The sequence below is a fragment of the Dendrobates tinctorius genome, unplaced genomic scaffold (genome assembly GCF_039654945.1).
Source record: "Dendrobates tinctorius isolate UK_male_01 unplaced genomic scaffold, ASM3965494v1 ptg000140l, whole genome shotgun sequence".
Classification (NCBI taxonomy): domain Eukaryota; kingdom Metazoa; phylum Chordata; class Amphibia; order Anura; family Dendrobatidae; genus Dendrobates; species Dendrobates tinctorius.
Genome location: NW_027361808.1, coordinates 6,268,879 through 6,287,201, shown reverse-complemented (window position 1 = coordinate 6,287,201; position 18,323 = coordinate 6,268,879).

Here is an 18,323-nt window from a genome sequence, read left to right as displayed (position 1 = left end):
GTACCAGACCTTGCCACGCCAACATTTTCACTTGCCCCACGAGATGCATCCTGCTCCCCTAAGTAATCATCCCCATCATCATCCTCCTCCTCTTCTTCCTCCACCTCGTCCAGGAGAGGTCCCTGAGCAGACAATGGCTGAATGTCATCAAGGATTCCCTCCTCCTCTTCCTCCTCATCAACATTGGCTGCAGACGCCTGCTCCTTAAGGTGCGTCAAAGTTTGCATGAGCAGACGCATAAGTGGGATGCTCATGCTTAGGATGGCGTCGTCTGCGCTTACCAGCCGTGTGCATTCCTCAAAACACTGAAGGACTTTACAGAGGTCTTTCAGCTTCGACCATTGCACACCTGTCAACTCCATGTCTGCTCTCAAAGTGCCTGGCCGTGTATCCTCCCACAAATGCATTATGGCCTGCCTCTGCTCGCACAGCCGCTCCACCATGTGCAGGGTGGAGTTCCACCTTGTTGCAATGTCGATAATGAGGCGGTGGTTGGGAAGGTGGAGCAATCGCTGCAGCTTCTGCATACGAACGGAGTGTACAGGCGACCGGCGGATGTGCGCGCACAGTCTTCGCACCTTCTGGAGCAGGGCTGTTAACTCCGGATAATTTTTGAGGAAGCACTGCGCCACCAGGTTCAAGGTGTGAGCCAAGCAAGGTATATGGCTGAGTTTTGAAAGGGCTATGGCTGCCACAAAATTACGGCCGTTATCACTAACTACCTTGCCTGCCTCAAGATGTACACTGCCCAGCCATGACTCAGTTTGTCGCTTCAAGTACTCGGCCAGCACCTCGGCGGTGTGTCTGTTGCCCAAACACATCATCTGCAACACAGCCTGCTGACGTTTTCCACTAGCTGCTCGATAGGGGGAAACATCGTGTGCAACAGTGGCAGCTGCAGATGGAGTGCTCGTACGACTGCGCTCTGTGGACGAGCTTTCGCTTCTGGAGGAGGAGGAGGAGGAGGGTCGAACGCCTACAGCCAACTGTTTCCTATACCGTGGGCTAGGCAGCACTGTCCCACCACCGCTGTCCCCTGTGGACCCTGCATCCACCACATTAACCCAGTGTGCAGTGATGGACACATAACGGCCCTGGCCATGCCGACTGGACCATGCATCAGTTGTGAGGTGCACCTTTCCGCTCACTGACTTCTTGAGTGCATGGACAATGCGGTCTTTCACATGATGGTGGAGGGCTGGGATGGCTTTGCGAGAGAAGAAGTGGCGACTGGGTAGGTCATAGCGTGGTACTGCATAGGCCATGAGTTCGCGGAAAGCTGTGCTTTCCACCAACCGAAAGGGCATCATCTCAAACGAGATTAGTTTGGCAATGTGGGCGTTCAAACCCAGTGTACGCGGATGAGAGACTGAGTACTTTCTTGACCTACTCATAGTGTCTGGGAGGGTGAGCTGGACTTGAGAGCTGCATATGGTGGAAGTAGCGGTGGACAGGGCGGACTGAGAGAGGGTTGATGATGGTGTTCTTTCTGATGGCCTAGAATCAGTCTTTCGTTGATATAACAGTGGGATTCCCTGACTGCTGTGGCCTTGCAACGACACCTCAACATTTGCTGCTGTGCTAACCGGTGGGCTTACAGTGGGGGAAACAATGTAGCGTTGCTGACTACCTTCGTTGTGATCAGTTGCACATGTGGCACTTGAGGTTTGGTGTTGTGTCCACGCTTGCAAGTGCATGCTGGTTAAATGTCTAAGCATGCAACTGGTATTCAAATTTTTCAGATTTTTCCCTCGGCTAAAGGTCTTTGCGCACTTCTTACAGATAACCTTGGCCTGATCATGAGGATTTTGGTCAAAAAAGTGCCACAATGCACTCTTCCTACTTTGGCAGACATTTTGCGGCCTAGCACGCTGTGATCTTTTGACCCTCTGGACAAGCTGTCCAGCAACTCTTTTGATGTTTGGAACCTGTCTTTGGAGTGCTCCGGGCCTGCCAGATAACAGCTTGTCAGTATCTAGTCCTGGAATCTGTTTCTCTTGCCCTTAGACTTGCCCTTAGTTAACATGGATCTTGATGTTTCCACGTCGGCCATCTTGCTTCCTGCCAAAGCTGTATATAAAGCCAGCACCTGCTCTGATTCATTGCTTGTGTATTATGTATTGGACTTTGGGCCTCTGCAGTCCCAAGCCTGGACTTACTATCCCTGTTGGTCCTCTCTTAACGGCGGAGTCCTCTGCCAACCTGCACGTCTGGATCCCTGCCTGCTGACCGAGTGATTGCTGAGCACTTGACTTCAGGAACCTCTGCCTGACTACACCTGCGGTGAAGTAAAAACTCCAGCCAGCTAGTGTGTTCCTCCGCTCTGCAAGAGTCTGTGTCTTGTGCCCGCATTGCGCAGTGACTTTGCATGCTGTGTCGCAGAGTATCAGCTCTGCTATTACCATTTATCATATTGACTGAACATTTATCTGGACTTATATGCTATATTGCATTCAGATCATTAATACAATATTGCTTGCGCAACCCACTGTGTCTGTAGTCTCTTTGACCTAGCCACTGGTGTCCAGTTGTATCCACTAGTATCGTGACAGGATACACAAGCCTTAAAAATGGATGCCGCTGGGTCAGAGACTTTAGAAGTGTGTGTTAAGAAGCTAAATAATATCACTGCCACTGTACACGCTGAAGTGCAGACATGGAAGAGCAGAATAGAAGGCCTAGAGGGGCAGACTAAATATGATATGCAAGTGCTCAGTCAGACCCTTCAGGAATTGCGTGGCCGAGTTGCGGCTCTGGAGGCACAATCTCAGGCTTCTGTTCCTACCATCCCCAAACTACCGCCATTTAGGTTTGGTGGCGACCGAGACAAGTACCGTGGGTTTCTGAACCAGTGTCGTTTATACTTTGCTGCACATGTCACACAGTTTCCTACAGACCGATCCAAAGTATTGACTATCATCATGTTGCTGACTAATAAGGCCCTTGCCTTTGCAAACCCTCTGATAGAATCACAGGATGCATGTCTGAATGACTTCAATATGTTTATCGCCGCCATGGGGCAGATGTTTGACGATCCGAACCGTGGCATTACAGCTGAGACGGCCCTGCTGAATTTGCGTCAAGGTAAACGCCCAGTGACTAAGTATGCTATGGATTTTAGAAGGTGGGCTCAGGACACCACCTGGAATAGTGCAGCGAAGTACTCTATATTTAAGAAGGGGTTGTCCAGTTCTATCAAGGACGAGCTTGCACGTGCGGAGGCTCCCACTGCTCTAGGTGATTTCATCAATCAATGTATTCGCCTAGACGCTCGCATCTCCGAACGAAAACTAGAAAGGTGGTCTGAGATGAACCGCAGCAATAAAACGCTTCTTCCTTTCCTTCCTAAGGAGATTCCGGACCCAAGTCCTCAGGAGTCCACACCTGAGCCGATGCAGGTAAATTCCCTACGAAGTCGAGTAAGTGACGAACGGAAGGAATTTCGCTTCAAGGAGAATTTGTTTTTACTGTGGGAAGTCAGGACATTTTATTATCAACTGCCCCAATCGTTCTCGCAGAACAACCGCAGCCATGGTAGAACGCGACTTCTCTGAATCATACTCCATGACTTCCGAATCAGGGCCACCTGAAATTGCAGCAACCGCTCCTGATTATGACTTTTCAGATATGAACTCTGTTACATCTGAAACGATACTACCCATTAATGCTGTTATTCTATCTTCTGCAGTTTCATACCCTTGCAATAAGAAAAATGATTCACATTGTTACCTTCCTATCAAGATCTGGATTGACTCCCGTTGGGTGAACAGTTCCGCCATGATAGACTCTGGGGCTAGCGGTAACTTCATGGACACTTCTTTTGCTAAGGAATATGGAATCCGATCGCAGAGAAGAGTGTCTTCAATTCTGATGGAAACTGTGGATGGGTCCCCTTTGACCTCGGGGCCCGTAGACCAGCAGACTGAACCACTGAAGGTCCTCATGGGAGATGATCACCAGGAGAAATTGCCCTTCCTTCTGATTTCCTCTCCACATTTCCCTATTATCTTGGGTTTACCCTGGTTGCAGGCTCAAAATCCCATCATTGACTGGGAGACTAAGAGATTGCGCTTCCCAGCTAAAGAGGTAACTTCTGAGAAATCGACTGATCCATCTCCGGCCAACCCATCATCGGACCTAGAGTTACCGGCAGTTTATAAAGAATTTTCGGACGTGTGCGATAAAAAGAATGCAGATAAATTACCACCACACCGCTCTTATGACTGCCCAATCGAGCTTCTGCCTGCTGCTACCATTCCTTTTGGTAATATTTATCCATTGTCCGGTCCTGAGCTCAAGACTCTCAAAGAATATATCGACGAGAACCTGTCTAAGGGGTTTATACGCCCCTCATCCTCTCCAGCCGGTGCACCCATCTTTTTCGTTAAAAAGAAGGATGGATCCCTCAGACCCTGTGTTGATTACCGGGAAATTAACAAGGTAGCCATCAAGAACTGCTACCCCCTGCCATTAATTCCGGAGCTTCTCGAGAGAGTTCGTCAGGCCAAGGTCTTTTCAAAATTGGACCTACGCGGGGCATACAATCTAGTCCGTATAAGACCTGGAGACGAATGGAAAACAGCATTTAGGTCTCGATATGGACACTTTGAGTACTTGGTCATGCCATTTGGACTTTGCAATGCCCCAGCAACGTTCCAACATCTCGTAAATGATATTTTCAGAGACATTCTTGATATTTTTGTCGTAATCTATTTGGATGACATTCTGATTTTTTCTAGCTCCATGGAGGAACATCAGCAACATGTCAAGACTGTCTTGCAGCGGTTGAGGGAACACCAGCTGTACATCAAGCTGGGGAAATGCGAATTTCACAAGTCGGAGATTCAATTCTTAGGTTATGTAATTTCTCCACAGGGTCTGAGTATGGATAACAGCAAGATCAAGGTGATTCAGGAGTGGCCAATCCCCAAGAACGTCAAGGAGGTCCAACGTTTCATCGGGTTTGCTAACTTCTACAGACGTTTCATCAAGAACTTCTCTGACATCGTCTCGCCCATCACCCGGTTGACACAGAAGAAGACAGCATTTATTTGGTCCCTTCAAGCCCAAGAAGCATTCTCTCGGCTCAAGACAAAGTTCACGTCAGCACCAGTACTGATCCACCCTGACCCGGAACTCTCCTTCATTATTGAACTGGATGCCTCAAACTGTGCCACCGGGGCTATACTGTCCCAAAGAACAGGTGAGAAGAATTTACTTCATCCTTGTGCTTTTCTTTCCAAGCGACTGTCTCCTGCCGAAAAGAACTACGATTTAGGAAATAAAGAATTACTGGCTATCATCGCCGCCTTCAAGGAGTGGAGACATCTTCTGCAAGGAGCCTCACAGCCGATCGTGATCCTCACGGATCACCGCAACCTTGAGTTCATCAGGTCAGCAAGATGCCTGACCCCACGGCAGGCCCGCTGGAGTCTTTTCCTTAATCAATTCAATTTTACAATCTCTTATAGACCAGGTTCTCGCAATGGAAAAGCAGATGCTCTATCCCGGATGTTCTCCACTGACGCTGTTCCAGATGCTCCACCTAAGACCATACTTTCTGATTGCAATTTTGTAGGAGTCATTCAGAATCAAGATTTGCTGCAGGTCATCAAAGAAGCTTACAACTCTGATCTTTTCCTGTCTCAGCCATCTGATGAGGTAAGCCTTCTTTTTAGGAATGGAGATTGGACCCGGGAACGGCGCCTCTACATTCCTGAAGCCGTGAGGTTAAGAGTGTTGAGATTGGTTCATCATTCCAAGGTTGCAGGGCACAGAGGAATTCAGAAGACTCAAGAATTCTTATCTCGCTTCTTCTGGTGGCCAGGTTTTCGGAAGGATGTCCAGAAGTACGTTTCATCTTGTGAGGTATGTGCCAAATTCAAGGTTCCACGTGCCTCCCCTACTGGTCTGTTACAGCCTTTGCCGGTGCCGTCTCGCCCGTGGGGATCCATTTCTATGGACTTTATTGTAGAACTGCCCCTTTCTGAGGGAAAGAGTACGATTTTGGTGGTGGTCGATCGCCTGACCAAGGCGGCCCATTTCATCCCTTGTTCCGGTTTACCCTCTGCGAAGGACACTGCTGACCTAATTATCCAGAACATCTTTCGCCTGCACGGGGTTCCGGATGAAGTTGTTTCTGACTGTGGAGTTCAATTTACTTCAAAGTTTTAGCGAAGCTTTTGTTCAGCATTAGGCATAGAAGTTAACTTATCTTCTGCTTTCCACCCACAGTCCAACGGGCAGACAGAACGTACCAACCAAACACTAGAGCAATACCTTCGCTGCTATGTTTGCCATTTGCAAGATGATTGGGTAAGGCTACTCCCCTTGGCCGAATTCTCTTATAACAACTCCCAGAGTGCCTCCACCAAACAGTCTCCATTCTACGCTAACCTGGGATATCACCCTAGCATTCTTCCCAGATTACCGGTAGATACATCGTTACCAGCAGTTGCCGACAGGATCTCTTCACTTCAACAGAACCTTGAACTTCTGAAAGAGACTCTGGGTTCCGCACAAGAGAGGTACAAGAATGCAGCTGACAGATTTCGCAAACCAACATCAACATTTAAGGTAGGAGATTTAGTCTGGTTATCTACGAAGAATTTAAAGATGAAGATCCCTTCCCCTAAGTTGGGACAGAAGTACATTGGTCCTTATAGGATCAGTGGTCTGGTAGGTGCTGTTGCATGTCGCTTAAAACTCCCAAGGACACTGAAGATACATCCTGTCTTTCATACTTCCCTACTAAAGACTGTAGTACCAAATCCTTTTCCAGGACGTTCATCTCCTCCTCCCGATCCTCTTCTTGTGGATGGTCAAGAGCAGTTCATCGTTGAGAGGATTCTGGATTCAAGAATCTACAGAAATCGACTGCAGTATTTGATTAAATGGCAAGGCTATTCCTCAGAGGAGAATTCCAGGGAACCCGTGGATAATATTAACGCCTCCCGACTGATTGAGCAGTTCCATCAAAGGTACCCTGGCAAGCCTGGTTTAGGGTCCTCCGGAGGCCGTTCTTGAGGTGGGAGTAATGTCAGTATCTAGTCCTGGAATCTGTTTCTCTTGCCCTTAGACTTGCCCTTAGTTAACATGGATCTTGATGTTTCCACGTCGGCCATCTTGCTTCCTGCCAAAGCTGTATATAAAGCCAGCACCTGCTCTGATTCATTGCTTGTGTATTATGTATTGGACTTTGGGCCTCTGCAGTCCCAAGCCTGGACTTACTATCCCTGTTGGTCCTCTCTTAACGGCGGAGTCCTCTGCCAACCTGCACGTCTGGATCCCTGCCTGCTGACCGAGTGATTGCTGAACACTTGACTTCAGGAACCTCTGCCTGACTACACCTGCGGTGAAGTAAGAACTCCAGCCAGCTAGTGTGTTCCTCCGCTCTGCAAGAGTCTGTGTCTTGTGCCCGCATTGCTCAGTGACTTTGCATGCTGTGTCGCAGAGTATCAGCTCTGCTATTACCATTTATCATATTGACTGAACATTTATCTGGACTTATATGCTATATTGCATTCAGATCATTAATACAATATTGCTTGCGCAACCCACTGTGTCTGTAGTCTCTTTGACCTAGCCACTGGTGTCCAGTTGTATCCACTAGTATCGTGACACAGCTGTAGCGATGTCGATGTCTGCTGTGGATGCTCCTCATCTGAGCTATTGGAAGCAGCACCCTCTTCCCCCAATGGATGCCAATCTGGGTCAACAACTGGGTCATCCATCACCTCCTCTTCTATGTCATGTGCACCTTCCTCTGTGTCACCGTGTATGGTGGTATAGTGTGCGGGAAGGGGCACCTGAGTCTCATCAGGGTCAGAATCTGGCTCTGTACACTGCGAGGACAATGTAGTGCTCTGAGTGAATGTACCAGCAGAATCATCCATCAGCGGCTGTGCATCAGTGCACTCCATGTCAGATTCATCTTGGCCTGGGTAATTCACCATTTGACTTGATAATCCAGGCATGGTATGTGAAAACAGCTCCATGGAGTAATCAGTAGTATGGCCTGCGTCACCTTCAATCTTGGTTGGGGTGAAGGACACAAGGAAAGGTGTGGTTCATGAACATGAGCCTCCAATGACGACTCAGTGCTTTTACTTTTTACAACTGAAGAAGAGGAGGCGATAGAGCTGGAGGCTGAGTCAGCAATGTAAGACAAAACTTTTTCCTGATGCTCTGGCTTTAAAAGCGGTTTGCCAACTCCTAGAAAACTAAGCGTTCGAGGCCTTATGTAGCCAGACGATGACGCAGGCTCAACACCTCCTGCATTCGGTCCTATTTTGCTCTTGCCACTACCATCAGATCCACCACCAACACCATCATTACCAGCTGCCAACCCCCGCCCAATTCCACAGCCTCTTCCACCAGCCTTCCTCATTTTTGGTAGAAATGTAGACAAAATCCAACAAACTATATAGTAATGTAAAACAAGGTACAAGGTGTCTATAGGACAGGGGAGATTTTGAATTTCTGCAGACACTTGTGGACACTTTTGGATTGTGTGAGGCCCAATGAATATCTGAGCGCTATGTGACAGGCTCGATGGCACAGCTGTGACCAAAGTGACTAGAGGATAAGGGAGATTTTGAATTTCTGCAGACACTTGTGGACACTGGACACTTTTGGATTGTGTGAGGCCCACAGATATCTGAGCGCTATGTCACAGGCTCGATGGCACAGCTGTGACCAAAGTGACTAGAGGATAAGGGAGATTTTGAATTTCTGCAGACACTTGTGGACACTGGACACTTTTGGATTGTGTGAGGCCCAATGAATATCTGAGCGCTATGTGACAGGCTCGATGGCACAGCTGTGACCAAAGTGACTAGAGGATAAGGGAGATTTTGAATTTCTGCACACACTTGTTGACACTGGACACTTTTGGATTGTGTGAGGCCCAATGAATATCTGAGCGCTATGTGACAGGCTCGATGGCACAGCTGTGACCAAAGTGACTAGAGGATAAGGGAGATTTTGAATTTCTGCACACACTTGTGGACACTGGACACTTTTGGATTGTGTGAGGCCCAATGAATATCTGAGCGCTATGTGACAGGCTCGATGGCACAGCTGTGACCAAAGTGACTAGAGGATAAGGGAGATTTTGAATTTCTGCACACACTTGTGGACACTGGACACTTTTGGATTGTGTGAGGCCCACTGATATCTGAGCGCTATGTGACAGGCTCGATGGCACAGCTGTGACCAAAGTGACTAGAGGATAAGTGAGATTTTGAATTTCTGCACACACTTGTGGACACTGGACACTTTTGGATTGTGTGAGGCCCAATGAATATCTGAGCGCTATGTGACAGGCTCGATGGCACAGCTGTGACCAAAGTGACTAGAGGATAAGGGAGATTTTGAATTTCTGCAGACACTTGTGGACACTTTTGGATTGTGTGAGGCCCAATGAATATCTGAGCGCTATGTGACAGGCTCGATGGCACAGCTGTGACAAAAGTGACGAGAGGATAAGGGAGATTTTGAATTTCTGCAGACACTTGTGGACACTGGACACTTTTGGATTGTGTGAGGCCCACTGATATCTGAGCGCTATGTCACAGGCTCGATGGCACAGCTATGACAAAAGTGACTAGAGGATAAGGGAGATTGGATTGCTTTTAAAAAAGCAGTTTGCAGAGCAGTGGGTAAACAGCAATGCCAGCCTGTCAGGAAGCCTTAAAAGGCAGCCCAACAACCAACACCACTGATACACCACTATATAGCCTCCCCTTGCACTGCACACACAGTGACTGGTGTGTTGTGCAGGCCAAATCGCTAGCAGCAGAAGCAGTTTTTTTTTCTTCTCAGCAGGACAAAAAAAAAAAATTGGGATTGCTTTTAAAAAAGCAGTTTGCGGAGCAGTGGGTAAACAGCAATGCAGGAATGTCAGGAAGCCTTAGAAGGCAGCCCAACAACCAACACCACTGATACACCACTATATAGCCTCCCCTTGCACTGCACACACAGTGACTGGTGTGTTGTACAGGCCAAATCGCTAGCAGCAGAAGCAGTTTTTTTTTCTTCTCAGCAGGACAAAAAAACAAAATTGGGATTGCTTTTAAAAAAGCAGTTTGCGGAGCAGTGGGTAAACAGCAATGCAGGAATGTCAGGAAGCCTTAGAAGGCAGCCCAACAACCAACACCACTGATACACCACTATATAGCCTCCCCTTGCACTGCACACACAGTGACTGGTGTGTTGTACAGGCAAAATCGCTAGCAGCAGAAGCAGTTTTTTTTTCTTCTTCCCTGCCTAACGCTCTCCCTACAGAATCAGCAGCAACCTCTCCCTATGCTAAGATCGGCAGAAGTAAGATGGCGGTCAGCGTGCACGCCCTTTTATACCCCCTGTGACGCCCACCAAAGCAAGCCAATCACTTGCATGCCCTTCTGAAAGATGGTGGTGACCCGTGCCTATGTCATCACGTTGCCCACAGTGTCCGTGGATCCTGATTGGCTGAAAAAGAGCGCAAAACAAACTTTTGAAACGCGACTTTGGCGCGTAAGTCGCCGACCTCGTGGCCGACCTCATCCTAGGGTCGGGTTTCGTTTCATGAAACCCGACTTTGCCAAAAGTCGGCGACTTTTGAAATTTTTCGACCCGTTCGGCACTCCCTGCCGACTTTGCTTCCCCATTGACTTGCATTGGGTTTCGTGTTTCAGTCGGACCCCGACTTTTTCCTATAGTCGGCCTATTTCGTTTGACTCGACTTTTGCGAAAGTCAGGTTTCATGAAACCCGACTCGACCCTAAAATAGGCAAAGTCACTCATCTCTAATCACTAACAGATCACCATACAGTATTTTGTTATCAGCAGCACTTCTACAGTTTACACCCCATAGTCCTCCATATAATATCCCTCCATAGTCCTCCATGTTGTATAATACACTCCCTATAGTCCTCCATGTTGTATAATACATTCTCTATAGTCCTCCATATAATATAATGTGTCCCATAGTCCTCCATATATTAAAATACACTACTCAGTCCTCCATATAGTATAATACATTCCTCATAGTGCTCCATATAGTATAATGCACTGCCCTAGTCATCCATGTAGTACAATTCACTTCCCATAGTATAATGCACCCCATAGTTCTTTATATAATGTATTCCTCATAGTCCTCGATACAGTATAATGCAGCCCATATATAGTATAATGCAGCCACCCCATAAAGCATAATGCAGCCACCCCCACAGAGTGTAATGCAGCTCTGCCATACAATATAATGTAACCCCCATAGAATATAATGCAGCCCCCCTCATAGTATAATGCAGCCACCCCTTAGAGCATAATGCAGCTACCCCACAGAGTATAATGCAGCCACTCCGCAGAATATAATGTAATCTCCCCATAGAATATAATGCAGCCCCTTTATAGAATATATGGCAACCCCCTCATAGAGTATAATGCAGCCCCTTATATAGTATAATGTAGCCCCTCCATAGAATACAGTGTAACCCTCCTCATATAGTATAATGCAGCCCCATAGAATATAATGTAGCCCCCTCATAAAGTATAATAGAGCTTCATACAATATAATCTATCCCCCCATAGAATTTAATGCAGGCCCCATAGAATACAATGTAGCCTCCTCATATAGTATAATATAGCCCCCTCATAGAGTATGATGCAATCACCACCATAGAATATAATAAATATAATACAGCCCCCCCATAGAATACAATGTAGCCCCAAATAGAATATAATGCAGCCCACATCCCCATAGAATATAATGTAACCCCACATAATATATAACACAGCCTACCCCATAGAATTTAATGTAAAATGTACCCCTCTTGGTATATAACACAGTCGCATAGCATATAGCCCAGCAGCACATAGTATATAGCTCAGCATGGTATATAGTCCAGCATGGTTTATAGTCCAGCACCAAATGGTATATAGCCCAGCACCACATAGTATATAGCTTAGCATGGTATATAGCCCAGCACCACATGGTATATAGCGCACCATAATATATAGCCCAGCATGATATATAGGCCAGCACGGTATATAGCCCAGCACTACATGGTATATAGCCCAGCATGGTATATAGCCCAGCACCACATGGTGTATAGCCCAGCATGGAATATAGCCCAGCACCACATGGTATATATCCCAGCATGGTATATAGTCCAGCACCATATGGTATATGGCCCAGAATGGTATATAGCCCAGCACACTACATGTTATATAGCCCAGCATGGTATATAGCCCAGCAACACATGGTATATAGCCCAGCATGGTATATAGCTCAGCACACCACATGGTATATAGTCCAGCACCATGTGGTATATAGCCCAGCACCAGATGGTATATAGCCCAGTACCACATGGTATATAGCCCAGCACACCACATGGTATATAGCACAGCATGGTATATAGCCCAGCACCACATGGTATATAGCCCAGCATGGTATATAGCCCAGCATGGTATATAGCTCAGCACCACATGGTATATAGCCCAGCATGGTATATAGCCCAGCACCACATGGTATATAGCCCAGCACCACATGAAATATAACCCACCATGGTATATAGCCCAGCACCACATGGTATATAGCCCAGCATGGTATATAGTCCAACACCAGATGGTATATAGCCCAGCACCACATGGTATATAGCCCAGAACACCACATGGTATATAGCCAAGCATGGTATATAGCCCAGCACCATATGGTATATAGCCCAGCATGGTATATAGCCTAGCATTGGATATAGCCCAGCAAAGTATATAGCCGCCCCCCCGAATGGCCCCACAGTCCAGTACTCACACTGATATATTAAAAAAAACAAAACACACTCCTCACCTTCTCCTCGTTCCCGCGCTGCTCCCGTCTCCTGTCCTGCCTGGTACACAGTGAGTGTGTGATGACGATATCGCGCACCCGCAGTGTCAGAGGCAGAGCGGGGAATGATGGGAGAGGGAGTGTCAGCTGACGCTCTCTCCTCCATCGTTGCTTTGAACTGTACCGGTGTCTATGACGCCGGTATAGTTCAATGCGGCGGCGGGGGGACTCAGCGCTGGAGGCAGGCAGGCCCCCCTGCCTCACAGGGGTCCCATAGCGGCTGCGTGATGTGCCACTAGCTGGGGGCCCCTGAGGGAGTGGGGGCCCTAGGCAGCTGCCTGCCCTGCTAGTAGACACAGTAAAGACAAAAAAAAAATAGAAATTCCAAAAATGCTTTTTTTTAGTCTCCAAAACACTGGAAAAATCACAATAAGAGGCAATCAACACGTGTTATCTATTCCAAAATCATGTCTATAAAAAGTAAGATCACCATGCAAAAAAAACCTCCCTAAGCAACGTAAAACTAAAAAAAAGTTACAGGTTTTTGAAAATGGTGTCACAAACAGTTTTTTTAATTAATTTTACAATTTTTTTTACCACATAAATAAAAGAAAAACAACTATATAAGGTTGGCATCACCATAACTGTATTGATATGATATGGATTTTTCCAGAAAAATTAACGCGATAAAAACAAACCCCAAAATCAATGGCGGAATTGCATTTTTTTCCTGCAATATCACTCCACATGAAATTCCTCTACCCCCCACATTTCAGAACATCAACATCAACCATCACAACCCCTTTCTGTATCGCAGACCAATGAACTTCCCCCATAACCTTCTCTCCCAACATCATTGAAGAAAAATTTCCTCATTTTCTCTACAAGTCATACCTCACCACTTGTGCACTTGTCAAACCAAAAATCTGACTTCAGCCCCCACTCCACTGAAACTGCCCTAACCAAACGACTTACTTTCCGCCAAAGCTAACAGACAGCACCCCATAATTCTCCTTCTAGACCTGTCCTCTGCCTTTGACACAGTTGACCAATCACTCCAACTACATATTCTCTCTTCCCTTGGCATCAAAAACCTTGCCCTCTGGATCTTCTCATACCTCATTAATGCACATTTAGCACCTCCCATTCCTAAAACTACCTCCTCATCCCACTCTCTCTCTGTTGGTATCCCTTTAGGCTCTATGCTGGAACCACTACTCTTCTCCAACTATACCTTTGGCCTGGAACAACTAATAAAGTCCCATGGCTTCTAATAGCACCTTTTATGCTGGTGACACTCACATCTACGTTTTTGGCACAGATGTCACCTCTCTATTCTCTAGAATCCTTGAGTGTCTTTCAGCCATATTCTCTTTTTTCATATCACAATTTCTAAAACTCAATGTGGACAACACCTAACTTATAATCTTTGCACCATCTAATTCAACCCCCCCTACCAGATCTATTACAATAGATGACATCACGCGTTACCTTGTAACTCAACTCTACTGCCTCGGAATAATGCTTGACTCCTGTCCTTCAATCCACACATCCAAGGCCTTACCATCTCTTGTTGCCTCCAAAGTAAAAATATTTCCAAATTCATCCTTTCCTTAACCCCGAATCTGCTAAAATATTATTGCATGCCCTCATCAACTCCAACCTTGGCTACTCCAATATCCTCCTTTGTGACGTCCTAACATTCACCCATCTAAGGCTACTTTCACACTTGCGTTTTTTTGCGCTGCGCACCGTGCGCAGTGCACACACAAAAAAAACGCATCATGTGTTTGTGTGCGGTTTTTTGCGGGTTTGAATGCGTTTTTTTAAAAAAAAAATGCGTTTTTTTGCGCATACATGCGCATTACCATGCGCACGTATGCGCACCCATAGACTATAATGGGTGTTTGGGTGAAAAAAAACGCATTGTGTGCGCATGCGTTTTTTGGGGCAAGTCGGACTCACAAAAAATGCAACAGGATGCATTTTGTGCGCCCGAGCGCACACTACAAAAAAACGCATGAGGATACAAACGCGTACAAACGCATGTGTATGCGCACCCATGTAAAGTATAGGAAAAAAAACGCATGCTTTTTTTGCGCAAAAAAACGCAAGTATGAAACCAGCCTAAAGTCTGTCCTTAATTCCGCTGACCGATTAATCCACCTCTCCTCTCTGCTAATCCCTTCATTGACTTCCTATTCCCTAGTAAAGCCAGTTTAAACTATTAACAATGATTTACAAGGCTGTCCGTAATCTGACTCTTCCACACATCTCCACACTAAACTCCCTATACCTTCCCACAAGTAATATGTGGTCCTCACAAGAACCTCTTCTATGCTCCTCTCTTGTACTTTTGTACTTCTTCATCCAATCACCTCCAATATTTTTCCCAAACATCCCCCTTCCTCTGGAATTGAGAGAGTCTCAAAACATCCGATTGTCTCCCACATTTGGAACTTTCAGACGCAACCTGAAAACTAATTTCTTCAGAAATGTCAACAGCCTGCAATAACTCCAGTGTCACCTCACCACCAGAGGAGCTTCTCCAACCCCCGACCTACTGTCTCTTTCCCCATTACATGTAAATTTTAAGACTGTGAGGGCAATGTCTTCTCCCCTTTCTAAATCAGTCTGTTTGTTTAATTTTATTTATGTTATATGTTGGTAACCATTTTCACATGTACAAGACCATGGAATCAACAGTGTTTTAAAAATAAATAATATTAATAACTCACAACTGTCTCGGATCCAGCGGGACTTGAGGGGTGGTCTGGCTGTCCTGGGAGGTCAGGGCTGTGTCCTGCCCTCCTCTTACTCTATGTGATTTCTTTTATCCTGCTATGTTCATGCTACATACCAACTCCTTCTCGGTATGTGGACCGGCAACTCTCTGCTCGGTTTATGTTTATACTGTATTAAAGGGCTTGTCTACTACCTTGCAATCCCTATGTCTCCGCATTATAAAATAACACTTGTACTTACCTCTGGTCCCAACACCTTTTCAGCAGTGTTGGCACTGGCTCTCCAAGGGATCGCGTCACTTGTTACGTTAAACAATCAGAAAAACTTTTTACAACTTTAATTAATAAATGATAAAAAGGGGGGAGGGGTTTACCAACAGGGGTTGGTCACACAGACAAGGGATAGGAATTCTGGCCCTAGCTTACCCTAATGGTTTCCCTACCTTGCTGTTGAAGTTGGCACCCTAAAGAGCAATATGGCACCCTTGCTCAATGTGCACAGGGGCCCTAAAAGGAGTGGGGTGTCCAAGGTCCAAAGGGGCGGGAAGAAAATGCCAAAGTTTCCAACTGACATATGCTGGAAATGTCATGGCGAAGACCACATAGCCACCCGTTGTCCCCTGAACTCCAAGCAGATGGACTGTATCCTGGGACACCACTGTTCATACTATGAGTATCCTGCCTGCAGTGTGAACTGTTCACCCAGTGTGGAGCCACAAGCCTGTCCCGTAAAAGTGAATGGACGGCAAGTGACTGGACTGCTAAACTCAAAGAGTTTGGTGACTCTCGTGAGGGCCAAACTTCTCTGATCCCTGGGAAGAAGGTTTGCATCCGCTTCATTCATAGGAATGCTAAAGAATATCCAGTGGCTAGAATGGACATTGAAATGGTCAAAGGTACTGAGTCCCATGAGTTCAGCCTGGTCCAGGACTTATTGCACCTCATGATCATAGGCCGGGACTTTTGTTTGTATTTGGACCTGTGGAAGAGAGGATAAGGCTTGGCTACTCAGATAAGGTACAAGTTGCTCTTAAAGAAGTGTCATCACACTCAGAGTCTGACGGGTTTCCCTTCTGTGTCCTTATGGGGGATCTGGAGGTAGGGTTCCCTGAGGCCGACATTTCTGAGTTAGGGGTAACCAGGGAAAATTTTGGGTCCACCCAACATAGGACCTAACTCTAAGGGAGGCCTTCAATAATGTAACTGTCATAAATGTCATAGTACAGGAACTGGGGGGCTGGAACCAGGTTCCCCTATTTATCTTGAGTTGGTACTTATTGTTCCAGGTTACAAAAGTGAGGGAGGAGTTAGTGGAACAGTTATTGGTACCAGGACCCAATAGATGGTGTCATTCACATATGGCTCATTCACATATGTTGGGTGTCAATTTGGGAGTGGACAAAAAACTCGAACGGGTCATACAGAGGTTCTATTGGCCCTGATGTCACCAGGAAATCTTAAAGTATTGCTCGTCCTGTCCCACCTGCAAGCTAACTGCCCCCACCTCTCACTTTCAAAGCCCCCTCATGCCATTACCTATCATAGAAGTAAAGTATGAAAGAATTGCCATTGACTTGGTCAATCCCCTCGTTAAATCTGCTCATAGGCATCAATATATAATGGTCATCCTTGACTATGCTATGCAGTACCCTGAAGCGGTTCTCCTGAGAAACTCCTCTGCGAAAAGTATAGCCCACAAGTTGGTCCACGTTTTTTCCCCGAACAGCGTTACCGATGGAGATCCTGACAGACCATGGAACACCCTTTATGAGTAAGGTGATGAGGGAACTGTGTAAGGCCCTGCAAATTACAAAACTGAAGACGTCAGTGTACCATCCTCAGAAGGAGGGCATTGTGGAAAAATCCAATTAAACGTTGAAGAGTATGCTTAGGAAGGTCATAGGAAAGGACGGTCGAGACTGGGACTGTCTCCTACCATATCTACTGTTCTCCATCTGGGAGGTTGCACAGGCCTCTACTGGGCTCTCTCTGAACTTCTGTATGGCCGACATCTGCCCAATATCCTTGATATAGTGAAGAAAACCTGGGAAGCCAAAGTCAGCGGAGCATCATCAAGCACGTTTATCTGATGCAGCAGTGGATTCCGAAGGTGATGCTCATAGTAAAATGACATCTCCTCCAGGCCAAAGAAGCTCAAGATGGGGTCTACAACTGGTCAGCCAGGGAGAGGCAGTTCAGCCCCAGGGGCCAAATTCTTGTACTAATTTCAACCATAGATAGTAAGTTCTTGGTCAAGTGGCAAGGGCCTTATGATTTGGTGAAAAAGCTTGAAGTAAACTACAAGGTTCATGAACTGGGAAGATGTAAGCTGTACCAGGTCTACCACATCACTCTCATCAAGCATTGGCAAGACAAAGAGTATGTTGAAACTCCATGTTTGCTGGTCATGCCAGAAGCAGATGTTGATGGAGTTGCAATAGCGGAAACGTTGTCAAAGGCCCAAAAACAGCGGGAATTGCTGCAGCAGAACAGGGACTTGTTCTCAGATTTGCCTGAGTGTACAAGGGTCATAGAGGACGAGGTTCTGACGAAACCCCATGTGCAGGTGAATTTGAAATCCTACCGAATTCCTGAGGCCCGATGAGATCCGATTCCCAAGTAAGTCATATGCTGAATTTTGCAGTCATTGAGGAATCCAAGAGCTGATGGTCTAGCCCAATTGTCCGTGTTCCAAAACCTGCAAGCAAATGGACATTCTATAACAATTATAAGAAGCTGAATAAAGTCTCCAAGTTAAACGCATATCCGAT